The 12,653-nt window shown below is 45.9% G+C and overlaps 1 protein-coding gene across 7 annotated transcripts in view; it reads left to right on the top strand.

The window, feature by feature from the left end:
• Nucleotides 1–12,653, top strand: part of MCPH1 (microcephalin 1) — a 248,593-nt gene that overhangs the window by 89,530 nt on the left and 146,410 nt on the right. The gene's annotated exons all lie outside the window — the stretch shown is intronic.

Genomic DNA, 12,653 nt, shown 5'->3' with positions numbered 1-12,653 from the left:
ATTTCTGTGTGTTAAAGGTGGTTCTCAAAAATATAGCACTGTCCTCATTATTCATGAGAATTGGAGTTATCTGTTATTGTTCTATGTTTTTGTTTGATCCTCAACCCAAGGTCACTGCACAGCATTCTGCCTGCTGGGCAGAGCATTATTGTTGTTTGTGTTAGTGTTTGGTGCCCTCTTACCTCCTCCCCCAAGAATGTACTGTATTAATATGCTAAGTGAAACCAGTAGAATTGTAATATGCAAACAAGCTACAGCTGTGCTTTCAAGTATGGCTGTGGTTTTCTTCCTGTGTCATAGTTTAACCCTGCACTTCTCTGTTACAAGAGGATTCAGATATTAGTGCATAAAGTCCTGACGGGGAAAAAGGTTGGAATTCCCTAAAAAAAATAAAAAAGAAAGATTGAAAAAGTGCCATAGCATTGGTGACACTTAGGGATTACCCTGCTTAATTAGACACCAAAATATACAAAATATGTACAAAATGTACAAAATATAATTTATACCTCCAGCTGTGATGAATTGATTCTGGATCTTCTTTTTTTCAATTCACAATGTCTCTGTATTTTCATCAGTCTGCTCTTCCTTCCCTGATGTCTCAGAGGAAAAATGTGCTTTATCTTTTACAAAGATGCACATGTGTACTTGCCACTGTACCCACTCTCCGCTCTGGGCTTTGTGCGGCACAGAGACATCAGACATGAGAATTTACGGCACTGACTGCCGACCTGCAGGCGGGCCTCCCTCCCAAGCCCGGCATGTCTCTGTGTGTTGTCCCCCGGGGTTTTCCCACTCATCCTCATGGAAGGAGAGCCAGTTTAGATCCCAGGCCTGCTCTCTGTGGAGGGACCTGAGAGTGTGCAGGGCAGACTCTTTCCCTGGAGGGAAGAACCCCAGGCCCTCCACATGGCTGTGAGTGAATGAACAGTGGGCAAGTGCGGTGTCGCGAGAGAAGGGAAGAGTTCTATAGGCCAGGAAGGTGGAGGCAGAGTTATTTCCATTCACGGACAACATGAATGTCTCTGTAGACAATCTCAAGAGAGTCTTAAAGCTAATAACTGAATTTAACAAGCTGTCAGGAGATGAGGGTACATTTACACAAGGTGTGCACTGAAATACTTGAGTGTAAGTCCAGTAAAATATGCTGAACACAACAAAATGCCGATTTAAAAATTCAAGGAAATATTTAAGAGTCAGATTAAGTTCATGGATTGGGGACTCAGTATATTTTACAATATTGCTCTTCCCCAAAGCGATCAATGGATTTAATACTATACACATAGAGAAGCTGAAGTAACTGCTGTCGCCATTCTGAAAGAGCAGAACAAAGTTTGGAAGACTGGTATCCCTTGATTTTATTAATTTTTAAGAGTTATTTATTTATTTGAAGATTAGAATTAGAGAGAGGGAGAGACAGAGAGAGATCTTCATCTACTGGTTCACTCCCCAGTGGCTGCAACGACCAGGGCAGGGCCAGCCTACGCTGAAGCCAGGAACTTCATCTGGGTCTCCCACATGGGTAGCAAGGGCCCAAACACTTGAGCCGTCCTCTGCTGCTTTTCCCAGGCCATTAGCAGGGAGCTGTATCAGAAATGGAGCAGCCATGGTGTACACGTACCAGCACCCACATGGTATGCTGGAATTGTAGGTGCCAGTTTTACCCACTGTGCTGCAATACCACCCACTCAAAATTTTAAGGCAACCTTTAGAAAGACAGTAACCAAGGCAGTGTGGTGTCAGCAGGTAGAGTGGGGCAGACTGGAGAGTCCAGAGACAGTCTCAGAAATGTGGCCCTGTTGACTCTGAAATTCAGTCATTTCAAAAAGTTAAAGAACTTTCAGTATTTTCAACAACTGGTGCTGGAACAACTAGACATCCACAAGCAAGAACAGGAACAACAGCCTACACCTCACATGGTATACAAAAGGGTTACGGAGTAAAGTGCAGGTTTGTTTTTTTTTTTCCCAAGATTTATTTATTTTAAAGAGTTAGACACAGAATCTTCCTTCTACTGATTGACTAACTAAATGGCTACAATGGCTGGATCTGGGCCAGTCTGAAACCAGGAACAAGGAGCTTCTTCCAGGTATCCCACATGGGTGCAGGTGTTGCTGTGGATTCGTTTCTGAGAGGAAGAGCATGGTGGTGGCAAGAGGCGCTGAGTCACCACACAGACCCCGGGAGTCGGGTGAAAGCAGGAGGCAAGCAGCCTGCAGACTCATTTATTTCAGTTGCTACAGCAGCTTATTTAGCCAAGGCAGCCAATCCGGTCAAGGGGCAGTCTATGCCCTAACCAATTACACCCTGTTGCCAGGCAGGCTCCACTGTCATGTGGTTTCCGAAACCATCTAGTCACAGCCTGTTGCCAGGCAGTTTCTGTTGCCAGCTGCCATCTTGGCATGGCCTTCTCATTCCACCATATGCAGGTGCCCAAACACTTGGGCCATCCTCTACTCTTTCCCAGGCACGTTAGCAAGGAGATGGATTAGAAGAGGAGCACCTGGAACTCCAACCTATGCCTATGTGGAATGCTAGCACTGCAGGCTGTGGTTTTAACCCACTGTGCCACAGCGCTGTCCCCTTGAAAATCAACTGTCTTTATCACAAACATTTTATATGCAGCTATTCCAAAAGGATTGGTTTCATTAGGGTCATGACATGATCCCTTTGGGTAGTCAGTAAATGTGTTTCTGCAAAAAAAAAAAAAAAAAAAAAAAAAAAACCTTTTACATTTTTATTTCATAGGTAAGATTCTAAGAAGATAACTGTACTTCCTTCATTGCCTCCTTCCCTCATTCAACCCCCTCTCCCCGATCCTTTTATGTTTTCAAAAATTTCTACAAAAACATAATTTCAATTTTATTTATAATCACAGGCTGAATGCACCACTTCCCATAATGTTCAAGAATTAAAAAGCAGAAAGACCACAGTTCCACAGGAATATAGACAGAGTATTGATACCACCCCCAACACACACACACACACACACACACACACAAACACACAAACAAAGCGTGCATGTCCGGAAGCATCTAATGTAGCTCCAGGAAGATGTCTCTGTACCTCTGCTGCTGCCAGTTCATGGCCTGGCTCCTGCACCAGGTGCCCTGCAAACAACGGGACAGCTTCTCAGTGCTCCTGTCACCTTTCCTGCTGCCTCTGCTTGCAGGACGTCCCACCCACCAGTATTTAAGTTTAACTTCTCTTCTATGTTAAAAATGTGATTTAAAAGAATAACTTTCCCTGGGTTTCTCTTTGCCTTCCACACTACATTTTCCTCCTCTTCCACAAGCAAAACCTCACAAAGACTTGTCTGTGCCTGTGGCCAGTTCCCGGCTTCCCTTTCACCCTTCAAGGCATTCCATCTGGGCGTGACCTGCTCCGTGGCACTGAAAGTCTCCTTGCAAAGTCACCAGTATCCACTGCATGCTTCCATTAATTAAGCAATGGCAGATTATTATGCAGTCAGCACCTTATGACTATCACCCAGGCTGAGCAAAAGAGCATCACCTAATCTCTGGAAGCCCCAAATGTACCCCCAATGTCCCCTTAAAGGAACTCGCTGCATTGCCTTTTATGGTAATCAGCCCCTTGCTTTTCCTTACAGAGTTAGCATTTGGAAAATATAGCTGTTAGCCTATTTTCCTGCTCTTTGTATTAATAGAGTCATATGAGAATTAGAATGAGCAGAATCGTGAAAACGTGACCCTGCTCTCTCCCCGTGGGCTGCCTGTCTGCGAGCCAGGAGCCCACGGGTAGGAGGGTTCTCTTCTCCTGTAGCAGGGCCAACCCCCGCCCAGCTCCCTGCAGACCCCGTCTCCCCTCAGGACCTTAAGCCTCCAGATGAGGCAGTGGGACTCCAGGCCAAAACTTGGCTGTCTCAGGCTGCCCATGGCCTCCTTCCCAGCTGCCGGAGGCCCTGTGTGTGCTGGGCAGGGAGGGACAGGCGTGCCCTCTGCTAGGAGGGAGGTGAGGGACACAGCTTTCTCCATCTGGGCAGCTTCTGCCTGCTGTGGGGAGGGGAGGCCTGCCCCGCACCAGGCTCCCTGCCTGCTGACGCAGCTTTGTGGGCTCCCCTCTGTCCCGTCAGCCTGCTCCTGCTCTCATGGTGCAGCAGGGTACAATCTGCCCGAGCCCCTGGACACACAGGATGGTGTCCACCCGGGACGCCTGAGCCCCACAGCGGCTTGGGTTCTTCTGAGCCTGGCCTCTGGACCTACGCCATGGTTTTCCTTTGGTGCATTGCCGGCAGTCTCTTGTTCCTACTGGACCTTTCAGCGGCATCCAAGACCCTGAAGACTCTGTGCTCGCTGTGCCGAGGCCTCCCCTGGCACTCAGGTGTTGCTGCCCTTTCTCCTTTTCCCTGGGTGGCTTTTCTTGTCCACTGCTTTCAAATACTGGGCGGCCCCAGGCATGTCTGCAGCCCCTGTGTGCTCTCTCCCTGGCCTCACTCACGCTGGGCTACAGAACTTCAGATGCCTCTCGAGTGAGCACGTGGGGAAGAACTGTGTGGACGGTCCTGGAGGGTGGGCCGGGGATGGGTTAGGGTGTGTGTGTTGAACAGCAGGAGGATTATTGAATCCACTGAGTTAGCATGCGTAAAACACCTGACAAAATGCAGGCATTTGTACGGGGATTTGTTCCAGGTACCCCCTCAGATCCAGAACTCTGCAGATGACTCATGTCATCTTATAGAAAATGGCATAGTACTTGTATGTAACCTGTACACACCCTTCTATAAACTGTCAATCGTGTCTGCATTACCTACAATAACATGCAATATAAATTCTATGAAAGTAGCCCTTAGGATGTATGATTTTGTTGCTTTTTTTTTAAAGATTTATTTATTTTAAAGTCAGAGTAAGTCAGAGTTACAGAGAGAGACAAGGAGAGAGAGAGAGAGAGAGAGAGAGAGAGAGAGATATCTTCCCTCCACTGGTTCACTCTCCAAGTGGCACAACAGACAGGGCTGGGCCAGGCCAGAGCAAGGAGCCTGGAACTCCACTGATGTCCCCCTTGAGGTGGCAGGGACCCATTACTTTGGCCATCTTCTGTTTTCCCAGGCACAGCAGCAGGGAGCTGGATCAGAAGGCCATCTTCTGTTTTCCCAGGCACAGTAGCAAGGAGCTGGATCAGAAGTGGAGCAGCTGGGACTTGAACTGGCCCTCCTGCGGGGTGCTGGCATTGTAGGTGGTGACTTTACTTGCTGCACCACAACACACGCCCCACGATGTGTACTTAGGGAATAGCGACAAGATAAAAATCTGCACCTATTTAGTACCGATGCAGTTTCCCTCTCAATATAATTTGCTTGGAGATTGGCTGAATTCTCTGGTGTGGAACCCATGGATAGAGAGGCCAGCAGTACACCAATGTGCAGCTCCCACTCACAGCTCACGGTAACAGACGAGTCTGCCAATAAGACAACACGGTAACAGCAAGGGCTGTGAGGCAAACACTCTGATAACAGAACACTTTCTCCGCTGTCTCCCATCATCCTGAGTAACTTCTACTAGATGGTCCACATCACCATGGTAGTTTCCTGTGCCCATTGTCACAGGTGACTACAGATTGAAATAACACAGACTAATTATCTCACACTCTTGGAGGTCAGAATCCCACAGGAGCACTCCCTGGGCTTCCGTCAAGGTCCTTGCAGGCTGCGTTCCTTCTGCTGGTTCCAGCGAGGATCCTGCTTGGAGAGGCAGCCACATTGCTGCACCCCAGGCCCTGTGCAGCTCTGACATCCTCTGCCTTCTCCACCTTCACACGCTCCTTGCCTTGCCTGCCTCCATCACTGTGTAAAGGACCCACTTGATGTCATTGGAACCCCTGGGTCTTCTGGGCCATACTGATCTTAATCCCATTCATAAAGTCTCATAAATGCCCAGCTCAATCCTATTCATAAAGTCTCTTTCACTGGGTACAACAGCAAGTTCATGGACTCTGGAGCTAACATGTGGGCACCTTTGATTGGCTTACTCCCACACATAGAAATTAGTTAATTCTGTCAGAGCAGTATCACGTGGTTCATTGTTAGGGCAGGATAACAGTTTTTAACAGATTTTAATTCTATGAGAAAAAGATTTTTCTAAAGGGAAAAAAAAGGCCATGTGAACACGCAGAATAATGTGGAGCGATGTGTCTACCAGCAGGAATACCGAGAGTTCCCATAGCCACCAGAAGCTGGGAAAGGAGCCTGGCCCAGGTTCTACCCCCTTAGCCCTGCCCACGCCTTCATCTTGAGCATGTAGCCTTCGGAACTGGCTTTGTCTTTACAAACAAGAAGGAAGACAGCTTCGAAACAGAAGACATGAAAGAAAAATTAAAGAAACAGGATGAGCTGATGGCTTCAGGCCTCCAAGCATTGCAAAGCTGCTGCTCTGTGACGCAGGGTTGAGGCTGGCACTCTGCCCTCCAAGGAGGAAGTAAAGCCACCACTGGAACACAACCAAAGCGGCTGGGACCCGAGAGACAGCCTTCCTCAGGGAACAAGTTGGACACCAGCAAGATGTGTGCATAAAAACATTTGGTTTATGCATATTTTCAAAGAACACATTTTATAAACTAATACAGAGATTTTAAATAGTAACAAGAGACAGCTTCAAAATTGAATATTACTTCCCTTTACTAAACCACTACAGAATCCCAGGGTTCTTCTCTTAAGTTACAACTTCTGACAGACTCAAGGATTTTATTTATCTGATAGCTCATTCCTGTACGTCTGGTTCTTTCCACTAAGAAGGCAAAAATCAAGAAATAAAAAAAAGGCCGGCGCCCTGGCTCACTTGGCTAATCCTCCGCCTGTGGCGCCGGCACCCCGAGTTCTAGTCCTTGTTAGGGTGCCAGATTCTGTCCCGGTTGCTCCTCTTCCAGTCCAACTCTCTGCTATGGCCCGGGAGTGCAGTGGAGGATGGCCCAAGTGCTTGGTCCCTGCACCCCATGGGAGACTGGGAGGAAGCACCTGGCTCCTGGCTTCAGATCGGTGCAGCGCGCCAGCCGTAGCAGCCATTTGAGGGGTGAACCAATGGAAGGAAGACCTTTCTCTCTCTCTCTAACTCTGCCTGTAAACACACACACACACACACATACACACACAGAGAACAAGATAATTGCAGTTTAAAGGATTATACTGAAAACACACACGAGAGTACATTCGTGCATGTTCTGTTGAGATATTCTCATGTATTACCATTATTGTCTTTTGAAATGTCACAGTAAATAGAGCATTTATGTTAAGATTATTCTGAAATGAATGATGATTGACAAAACTGAAACACAATATCAGGCCTTAAGCGTTTTAACAGTTGGTAGGCTGAAAACATGAAACATTAGCAAATAATTTAGGTGCTAGGCATTTGAGCTAGTGGTTAAAACACCAGTTAAGATGTCTGTCGGTGCCATCATTGTGGCACAGCGGATTAAGCCACTGCCTGCAGCGCCTGCATCACCTGCATCTCTTATAGGCACAGGTTTTAGTTTCTGCTGCTCCATTTCTGATCCAGCTCCCTGCCAATTCACCTGGGAAAGCAATGGAAGATGACCTGAGGACTTGGGTCCTGCTACCCACATGGGAGATGCAGGTAGAGTTCCAGGCTTCTACCTCACCTAGCATTGGCCATTGTGACCATTTAGGGAGTGAATAAAAGATTTCTCTCTCTCTCTCTCTCTCTCTCTCTCTATGTGTGTGTGTGTGTGTGTGTGTGTGTGTACCTTTCAAATAAATCTTAAAACTCAGGGTACCTCGTCAGTACCGAATTCCAGCTCCTGACTCCAGCTTCCTGGTAGTAGAGACCCTGAAAGACAACAGGAAATGCCTCACATACTTGGGTCCCTTCCACATGTGTGGGAGAGCTGATTGAGTTCCCATCTACCAGCTTTGGCCCATCCTAGTCCCAGCCATTGTGGCATTTGGGGAGTAAAGCAGCAAGTGGGAGCTCTCTATCCCTGTCTGCCTCTCCAATAATAAAATAAAAATTTGTAAATAATAATTTAATGCAGCAGGGTTAGGGAGCCTTCTGTCTGCCAAGGGCGATTTGCATTTTTATTCCATTATCCATAGGCCATACAAAATCATCAACAACCTTGCTATAGATTTATTGAATTTCAAGTCCCATCTACAGTTGCCTTGGCTAGGCCAGATCAAATGATTTCACGGGTATATGCAGCCTGGGAGCCAGACATTCCTCACCCTGGTGGTACAGTATAGTTAAATTCCAAGGTTCATGGCCACCATCAGATTTGGGGATTTCATAGACCTGTGGAGTCACTTTCCATTCTCCAGAAAAATGGGAGTAGACATGGTTGAGCTGCGTGGGTCCTGGGGCCTTTCTGACTCAGTGGCCTGGCACTGGGCACTCAAGCTCTCTGATTTGCAGCCTCGGTGGTGGCATGGAGCTGATGCCAACCCCCTCCATAGGACTGTGGTTCAGCATGCACAGGTCTCAACAGTAGTGACCAGCGAAGGAAAAACCTCACCAGTGTTAACTTTTTAACAAAAACCAGTTCCTATCTACTGTCATTGTAGGTATAGACAAAAAGAAAGTAATATCCCTGTTATGTTTTTTAAAAGGGTAATTTTGTGTTAAACCAGTGAACACTTACCAGTGCCAGTCTGAGAGCAGTACTTGAGAATGTCCATTCATACTCAGAGATGGTCCCAGATGTGCAGGGACTGCAGATTCTCCACCAGGGAAACAGCAGCTGTTGTGGGGCTGGGTGCACTGTGAGTGAACATCCACATTGTCCTTTAAGGGGCCTAAAACGTCTACTCTCTCCCTACCTGCAGGTATTGCAGTGTTATTGGAAACATCATTTCTCCTGAAGGCACCATAGTATTGACTGTCATATATTTAATCTCCAAAACCATCGCAGTGCTATTACTTCAAGTGGTCACGTTCAGATTTTGATAATAGTGGTTTGGGGGATTTGCCTCTCTCCAAGAAGACAGCTACAGGCATTTGCTTACCAGCAATGTCTAAGCACCTCACTGTTTGTGAAACAACTCCTGAAAAGTTGAGAAGGAAAAGATAATCTGTGACTTAAAGCAGAACATCTGTTAATGAAATTATGATGTAGTTGTGGTGGCTGTCAAATGTTTCCTCAGTTGGCACTACAGGTGTATTGATAGAAATAGGGCCTGTGTTACAGGTGTACTGATAGAAATAGGGCCTGTGTTACAGGTGTACTGATAGTAATAGGGCCTGTGTTACAGGTGTACTGATAGTAATAGGGCCTGTGTTACAGGTGTACTGATAGAAATAGGGCCTGTGTTACAGGTGTACTGATAGTAATAGGACCTGTGTTACAGGTGTACTGATAGTAATAGGGCCTGTGTTACAGGTGTACTGATAGGTTGCTGCTGACTTGAAACTTCAAAACAAAGATTAGAAGTGAGCTGAATCTCCTGTCATCTCAGTCTTTAAAAAGACAGAGATAAATGCTTTTTCTTTTTTGTTTGTTCTTTATGTTTTCCAGATTTCTTTTCTTAAATTTATCTGTTTTGATCTGACATGTTTTTAATTTACATTCTAGTCGAAGACATAATGTTTCACTAAATAGAGTCCAGCAGCTAAAATGTAAAAAGACCGTAGTCCATCAGGAAAATAGACAGGGCTATAAGCAATAATCAAATAAAAAAATGCTCAGCTTCCTTCACATAAAGTCAATTTTAAAAGTCACAAAATCATTAAAACTGTAGTAGTATGTAAGTCTTAACTTTTTGATAAAGAATTAAAAAGCAAACTTTGTCAGAACAAAATGTTTGCAGCAAAATTGATACAAGCACTTCTTTCTGTTTTTTTTTTTTTTTTTTTTTTTCTTTTCTTAATTTTAGCTCCCACATATAAGCGAGGACAGGTCGTAGTTCTCTGTGTCTGGCTTATTTCACTCAACATGGTGTCCTCCAGTTACAACCGTTTTGATGGATGTTGCTTTTTCTTGTGTGGCTTCCTCTTCTTGGATGTTAAAAAATTGAGTAGTACAGACACAGTCAGTGTCTCTGAGAGAGGACTGCAGCCACCACCGTTCGTAAGCCACTGCACACAATGCTGGTGCTGAGAACCCAATTTGGAGCTCATCTAGGGCTTGTGTGTAACTTTGAGAAGAACTTCACAGGTTTTCGTTTACTTACAGGTCGAGATACGAGGTGTCTGTATTGATACATGAGGCACTATAAAATGTTCATGGGAAACAGAATTAGAAGATTATTTTGATGCAAAAAAATTTGGGATTCATTCATATGAGGGCTCTCTTGAAAATATGAAAAATGTATATGATGAAAAACATAGGGGCCGGCATTGTGGCACAGGAGGTTAAGCCACAACCTGGGATGCCAGCACCCCATATGAGTACCAGTTGATGCTGAGAAAGCAGCAGCGGGTGTCCTGAGTGCTTGGGCTGCTGACACCCATGTGGGAGACCTGGAAGGAGTGCCAGGCTCCTGGCTCCAGCCTGGCCGAGCCCCTGGGAAGTGAACCAGCAGAGGGAAGATTCTCTAACTATGCCTTTCAAATAAATTAGTGTTTTCTCAAAGACAAATGTATCCATAATTCTAAAAAGTATTTGCACCAAAATTATCTTTTAATTCCCCTTTCCTATGAACCTTTTGAAGTCCTATTACTTGAAGGATCACGTCAACTTTTCGTTGAAAGAACCTCTATGGCTGTGCCTCTCCTCCTCCTGACCCTGTCTCCAGTGCAGTGGGGGCTTCTTAAAATATTCTCTTTGGCCAGAAGTAAAATTTTGCCTCCAAGGAAAACATGACTGAGAATGTTTTCAGTTCAGGGTTTGTGTAGTATTCTCTGGAAATTTCTTGTAAAGTAGAGTTGTTAGCAGTTCTTCAAATTAGATGGTTGTATGTGGCCCAGTGAGTCATATCCAAAAAAAAAAAAAATTATGGTGATTTTATAACAAAATTCAGTGTGAACTTTTACTTGACTTCTTTTCTCTTGAGAACTTTGTTGGTGATTTCTAGATGCTTACAGCAGCTCATGGTTCCAGCGTTCACTCTGCTGTTTTCAGGAAAGAGATGCGTTTTCCCGCTTCCTGACTGAACTGTCTTGAACTGTCTGGCACCTACACAGAACCAGAACACCGTGTCAGGAGTGGCTCTGTTTGCTATCCGTGGAGTGCGGGAAGGAACACAGCGAAAAAGAAAGGAATCAGTTTGACTGAAAGCCTCTTTAGACTCAAGCTGTTCTGTTTCGTTCAGGTCTTGCTATTTGAGTCTTTTGATGTCTTATCTCTTCTTCCTCCTCCTCAGTTACTGGGTGATTCTGGCCTTCTCATGATTCGGCTACGTTTCTGCTTTGCCTTTAAGCCCTGTTGTGCTCACCAAAAGGCCAGTGGAGTGTCCTGGGACCTGTCTTCCCCCGTTTCCCATCCCTTCGCCGTGTTGCCCCTTCCTCCTTCCAAAGACATGGCAGAGCAGTGAGGAACCATTCAGCCTGAATTCTGGTTGTAAATTGTTGGTTATGAATGGTGTATGAATAAATCTTGAGAGTAGGGTCTAAAAGCTAAATCAGTCCTACACCAGAAGTTCAGGGAGGTTAGCTCTTAGCAAGTAACCAAGTGTTTCATAAATCAGACATAATGAGTCAGTGTTTGTGACACATCGTGATCCAGCCTTGGCTTGCTCACACAGAATTCAGTAAGCAGGGAGTGACTAAGATGTGTGTTGTTGGTGGTGAGCGTGGAATGCAGTGTTGTGATTAGAATGAAACATGTGGTTCCTGCAAGGTACACTGTGTCCTGAGGAGCGACACAGTGGCAGGAGCAGACCTGGAATTCTTGTCTCTGGCTTGTGTTAGTGCTTCACGCTGCTTTCTCAACACTATTCAAAAGACACTGTCAGGGCCGTGTTGTGGCATAGCAGGTAAAGCCAGGTGTCGGCTTTACCTGCTATGCCAGCGTTCCATATGGGTGCCAGTTCAAGTTCCGGCTGCTCCAGTTCCCATCAAGCTCCTTGCTAATGTGCCTGGGAAAGCAGCGGAAGGTGGCCCAAGTAATTGGGTCCCTGCCACCCGTGTGGGAGAACTGGTTGCGGCCAAGAGTAAACAGCAGCAGGTGTAGGGCGTAAGCCAGCAAATGGAAGATCTCTTTTTCTCTCTACTTCCCTCCCTGTCCCCCCACCCCAGCTCTGCCTTTTATGAAAACAAATAAATCCTTTTCTAAAAAGTCATCGTCGACAACACCATCCTTTTTTCTTAACCTTTTGTTGACAGATTAACTAATTTCTTAGCACATCTGAGGAATGACTGTCAGATTGTATGGGGTGTGTCGTGTCTGCTGCCAGAGTTTCTGAGCTGTGTCCATGCCCTCTCAGAGGTTGTCACTGTTTCCCAGCACTGGCCTCACCAGACCAGCTGGGATCTCATGCTTGGGTCTTTGAACTTTCAGGGGCTTCATCCCACTCACTCACTCTGCCACTGATTACACGCGGGAAAGGACTTTGCCTTCCACAGCCCACCTTCACATCCACGAGCTCACTGATGCTGACACGATATTTTGCAGATGGGCAGAACACTGAGACAACAGAGCTTCTGTGTAGTGATGGCAACACCATGGAAACATTAATGCCGTTGCCCTAAGGCCCCTCGTGGTCACCTGATGTCTACAGTGTTGTTGCTGAAATCACAGGTCCTGTTTCTGAG

This window comes from Oryctolagus cuniculus, chromosome 8 (assembly GCF_051225735.1).
Source record: "Oryctolagus cuniculus isolate XC-2025 breed Fujian yellow rabbit chromosome 8, ASM5122573v1, whole genome shotgun sequence".
NCBI classification, from domain to species: Eukaryota; Metazoa; Chordata; class Mammalia; order Lagomorpha; family Leporidae; genus Oryctolagus; species Oryctolagus cuniculus.
This window is presented reverse-complemented; position numbering and strand designations above follow the sequence as displayed.